The sequence below is a fragment of the Symphalangus syndactylus genome, chromosome 5, assembly GCF_028878055.3.
Source record: "Symphalangus syndactylus isolate Jambi chromosome 5, NHGRI_mSymSyn1-v2.1_pri, whole genome shotgun sequence".
In the NCBI taxonomy this organism is placed as follows: Eukaryota; Metazoa; Chordata; class Mammalia; order Primates; family Hylobatidae; genus Symphalangus; species Symphalangus syndactylus.
Window position 1 is genome coordinate 127411042 of NC_072427.2, and position 6020 is coordinate 127417061.

Below are 6020 nucleotides of genomic sequence, written 5' to 3' on the forward strand. Positions count from 1 at the left end.
CTGAGAGGGAACTCTGTGGCCCTGGAGACACCCACCTCTGGAAAAATTCTTTGCAGCATACATAGTTGTCATAGTTGCTGCTGGACACTGTACTGAATAAAAAAACAAAGTTGACTTCAATTCCTCTGGGGACATAGAAGATGCCTAAGAATGAGGGTAATGAGGAAAGCTGCTACCACAGCGGGGATTTCAAGTTTAAGGCCTTCTGGGACTTCTTTAAATAGTAGCATGTGTCTTCTCCTTTTTAAAATTAACCCGTCTGTAATTTTTCGAAGATAAGAAGCATGTTGTCTACTTTTCTTTTCTTTTTTTTCTTTTTCTTTTTCTTACCACTCCGAAAATCCTGAGTGAGCTTTGCTTTGGGTACAAAAAAAAAAAAGAAGTTTCTGATTGTTTTGAACTTTTTTCCCTCTTGAAAACGGGATGGGTTCCTTTTTATTTCTTAAAGGACTAAATCATATTTCTATGTGTTTCTGTCACGAAGACTCAAAGAAGCACCTACCTGCCACACAAGCATTAGGAGGCACAAGCCCCAGTGAGAAAGATACCCATGACAGTCTTGGAAAAGTCACTCTCCCAGTGGGACACTTTTGAAGCTACAGGCAACAAGAGATATTAGGAGAAAGGAACTTAAGGTAGTCATGTGTTCTATATACTACCAGCCTATTATGAAAAAGTTCCAAAGGATTCTTAATTTATGACTATTAACATCTCTACCTTCTCTCCTGTAAATTGGCATTTGTTCTGTGTTGTCAGTCTTGGTATCAATCTTGTCTTTTGTGTCTTAAATATTCAAATATCCTTCTTCTCCACCCATAATCCACTAAATATAGTTAACTATATTCAAAAAAAAGGAAATGAATGTTATCCAGTAGATATACTCAAGGACTTAAAATGTTTTTAAGAGTTCCATCTGAAAAAATTTTTTAACGAAGTATGGAGATTTCACTTTGTATTTCTGCTATAACATTACTTTCTATTGAATGTAATTTTGAAATGTTCTCTTTTTAAGAAGATAAATGGATGATAAGGTTCTCTAATAAAAATAAGAAGCAGCACAATAGAAATATATCAGAGCTTCATGAGCTCATGAAGAAATGCTTGCAAATAAATACAAGTATTTGATGCAAATTACAAATGCTAGTTCCAAATAGAAAAAATGTGGAAAGTAAAGACAGAGGAATAATTTTCTTATTAGAAAAGTTGTATTAGTCACAGTTCTCCAGAATAACAGAACCAATAGGAGATCTATCCATCTACCTACACATTGTATGTATGTGTGTGTGTGTGTGTGTGTATATATATATATATATATATATAAATTGTATGTATGTGTGTGTGTATATATATAGAGAGAGAGAGTGAGAGAGAGAGAGCGAGAGAGAGAGAGAAAGATTTTTCAGGAAGTGGCTCATGTAATTCTGGGAGCTGGCAAGTCTAAAATTTGCAGAGCAGGTCAGCAGACTGAAAATTCAGGTAAGAGGTGAGGCTGCAGGCTTGAGTCCAAAGTCTATAGGGCAGACTGGGCAGACCGGGCAGGCTAGGAACTCTGGAAGGGTTTCTTTCCTTTTTTTTTTTTTTTTTTGGCGGGGGCAGGGCGGGACAGAGTCTCACTCTGTCACCCAGGCTGGAGTGCAGTGGCATGATCTCGGCTCACTGCAACCTCCACCACCCTAATTCAAGCAATTCTCCCGCCACAGTCTCCCGAGTAGCTGGGATTACAGGGACCTGCCACCACGCCTGGATAATCTTTCATTTTTAATAGAGATGGGGTTTCACCATGTTGGCCAGGCTGGTCTCAAACTCCTGACCTCAGGTGATCCACCCACCTTGGCCTCTCAAAGTGCTGGGATTACAGGCCTGAGCCACCGTGCCCAGCAGCTCTGGCAGGGTTTCTATGTTGCAGTCTTGAAGAGTATTTCTTCTTCAGGAAACCTCAGTCTTTGCTCCTAAGGCCTTCAATGGATTGAATGAGATCTGCTCACATTATGGAGGATGATCTGCTTCATTCAAAGTCTACTGATTTAAATACTACTCACATTTAAAAAATACCTTCACAGCAACATCTAGACTGGCGTTTGACCAAACAACCATGAACCTTAACCTAGCCACGTTGACACATAAAATTAACCATCAAGGTGGTCAAAACGAGTGTTCCTCTATTTCTTCTTCCGCTCAGGAAGCAAAACATCTCTGAGACTCGGGGACATAATCAGGTGCACTGAGAAGGTTTCCTAAAGCTTACTCAAGCTTAGCAGATACCAGGTTAGCACTGTTAAAGCCTCAATGAAAGAAATGAGAGGTTTTGATACCTGACAAAGCTGCTGAAGATCCCAGAACTCTGGCTTGGGCCATTAGAAGACCAAATTCATGAATAGTCCTGGGTAAATTTGAAAATTTTGCTCTCCTTAAGATTTGGATAAAATGGGCAGGGCACAGTGGCTCACGCCTGTAATCTCAGCACTTTGGGAGGCCTAGGCGAGTGAGTCACCTGAGGTCAGGAGTTCGAAACCAGCCTGGCCAATATGGCAAAACCCCATTTCTACTAAAAATACAAAAATTAGCTGGGCATGGTGGCGTGCACCTGTCATACCAGCTACTCGGGAGCCTGAGGTAAGAGAATCACTTGAACCTGGGAGGTGGAGGTTGCAGTGAGCCGGGATTGCACCACTGCACTCCAGCCTGGGAGACAGAGCAAGACTCCATCTAAAAGAATTTTTAGATAAAATGAAGTAAGCAGGACAACACTAGAATAAGCAATGATTATAGTATTTGAGAATAAGTATAGGATATAATTAATTATAGCTAAGTATATATTCTTTGAAACCTCTTATAATGTGTATAACTCAATTTAGAGATAATTCTAGGAATCAATTATGTTTAGCTTCTTTAGCAGAATGTTATTTGAAAAAGAAAATCAAAAGCATGCCAATCTTTGACCCAGTTAACCATTATCTGTGAGAATGGCATCTAGTGGTAGATTAATACTTATGTGGAAATGAAACAACTTTTGGAATGCTAGCTTTGCAAATCTAAGCCAAAACCTATCATGAAATAGCAAAAGTCCACACCTGTTGTATTCCTTCCGAACATCTAACTCCTATCTCTTCCTTACTTGTTTGTCTTCTGATTGTCAATCTTCCATAACTTAAAGGGTCCATAACTTAAAACTTTCAATCGGCCGGGTGCAGTGGCTCACCCCTGTAATCCCAGCACTTTGTGAGGCAGAGGCAGGCGGGTCACCTGAGGTCAGGAGTTTGAGACCAGTCTGGCCAACATGGTGAAACCCCGTCTCTACTAAAAATACAAAAATGTTAGCTGGGCTTGGTGGCACATGCCTGTAGTCCCAGCTACTAGGGAGGCTGAGGTGAGAGAATTGCTTGAACCCAGGAGGTGGAGGTTGCAGTGAGCTGAGATTGCGCCACTGCACTCCAGTCTGGGTAACAGAGCGAGACCCTGTCTCAGAACAAAAATCAAAAACCAAAAAACAAACAAACAAACAAACAAAAACTTTCAATGAAGAATAACACGTATTCTTAAGAAACATCCTTTTGTTCCACCTTTCCATTACAAATCCTATACTCATCTGATTAGGAAGTTTATAGGGAATTCACACTGTTCCTATTTCTATTCCCTGGTTCCTACTAATTTTTTTTTTTTTTTTTTTTTTTGAGATGGAGTTTTGTTCTTGTTGCCCAGGGTGGAGTGCACGGGCGCGATCTCGCTCACCACAACCTCTGCCTCCTGGGTTCAAGCCATTCTCCTGCCTCAGCCTCCCGAGTAGCTGGTATTACAGGCATATGCCACCACGCCCAGCTAATTTTGTATTTTTAGTAGAGATGGGGTTTCTCCACGTTGGTTAGGCTGGTCTCGAGCTCCCGACCTCAGGTGATCCAGCCACCTCAGCCTCCCAAAGTGCTGGGATTACAGGTGTGAGCCACTGCATCCAGCTCTGGTTCCTACTAATTTTTATAAATTTAGAATTCATGCTTTTCATTCTGTAGAAACAAACTTCCCACCAAGGTCTTCACTTTTTCCATAACTAAATATTCTCATTTCTAAAATTGTTTGTATTCCTATAGAGGTTTAAAAGGAGAAAAGAGAAGTAGGGAGTTTGGTCATGTATTCACCGAGGTCTTCTAACATGATCCCAATGGAGTACAGATTGGTGAATCTACAGAGAACAAAGATTGTGATGACTTCTGTTCTTACCTGAAAAAGAGAAAATATAAGTGAGAAGTTTTGTTCTTCTCACCAAGAGCCTCTCTATCATCTTACTTGTATGCAAAATACTTAAGAAAAACACAGATTAAGGGATGGGAAACAATCAGAGATAAGAATAGCAACTCTGTCCTTTATTGGCAGTCTAGGGAAACTGATCTTTTTTTACCCTATAAATTTGAAAATTATCACGTGATGCTTTTGGAGCCAATGGAATCCCCAATTCTCTGGGAAGGAATGGATTGATTAGGAAAGGAATGTATTATCGGTTCTAAAGGGCTGGCTAGCAGGGCTGTGGCAATTTCCTTTTTTCTTTCTCTTTGCCCTCTACTTACTTGTGAAAATTTTAGCGCTCATTATCACCTTCAGCAGGGCTGAAACAAGGAAAAGAATTAAAATTCAAATTAGTAAGCCTTTTTATAGAAGCTTTGCTAAAATATGGAAGAATAAAATTACTCACTATAATTAAAATTTAACTTCCCAGTTGCCATCAATCTTGTCTGTGAAATCAAACAGTTGGTTTGGCATTTGTGAGATTCCATCTTCTCGAATCCCATAAATCCTTCATTACTAATAATTACTTACAGCTTAAGAAATTACAATACACCAGGTAGTTTTCTAGATTTTACTATAACTTCTATATTTATTTGTGCTAAAGCACAAATTTTAGGCTTTTTGTGGACTCTGCAAGACTCTTACAAACAAGCTACTTTAATAAGACAATAGCAATAGTGAAAAAGAGACTAAGAAAGCTAATTTTAACAACATAGGCTTCAGAAATATCAGGGCAGAAGGAAACCCTGAGATCTGTCTTCACATTGAAACAATCCTGTGTGTCTTCTATGCCATACTGGAGGGGATTATGTTGTTCTCTTCCATATTTTACTCTTAACACAGGCTGGTTTAGATGCACCTTTGTATGCTTCTGTAGGTAGACTACTTATAGAAGAGTACTGTTATTCATTTCCTGCCCATTCTTCTACTCCAGAGAGATGTTTATTCTTATAATGAGACAGATGCTGATGGATGACAAGCTTATTCAGAGAAATTCAGTCCCCAGTATCTCAGCTGCTGGAGGACAGGGTTGATGCTGCATTGGTTGCAGCTTCCTAGAGGTTCTGTGCCTTGCTATTGTTAGTGTTAGAAATTATTTTTATTGCACATTTTCTGAAAACTGTTAAGAGTCAACGGGCTTACAAACAACTCAGCTAGAAAACCCTGCAATACCCTATACAGAAAAAGCTGGGAAAAAGTAGTAGAATTGCTGGGCGCAGTGGCTCACGCCTATAATCCTAGCACTTTGGGAGGCCGAGGCGGGTGGATCACGAGGTCAGGAGATTGAGACCATCCTGGCTAATGTGGTGAAACCCTGTATCTACTAAAATTACAAAAAATTAGCTGGGCGTGGTTGCAGGCGCCTGTAGTCCCAGCTACTTGGGAGGCTGAGGCAGGAGAATGGCCTGAACCCGGGAGGCGGAGCTTGCAGTGAGCCGAGATGGCACCACTGCACTCCAGCCTGGGAGACACAGCGAGACTCCGTCTCAAAAAAAAAAAAAAAAAAAAGTAGTAAAATTCAGGGCCCATTATCTGACAAAAATGAAGATTATTCTAGGAATAATAGAAAGAGAGGACTCTACCCAAAGATGAATATGTCAAAATGTCAGAGAGGCTGTGTCAAAAAAGAACCATTTTATTATAATGGGATGCAAATGTGAAGTGGGATGTGGAAGCTACTATATTCCTTTACCATTGGCTGACTTTTTATCCTTAATTTGGACTCTTCCACTTCTAGGTAGATC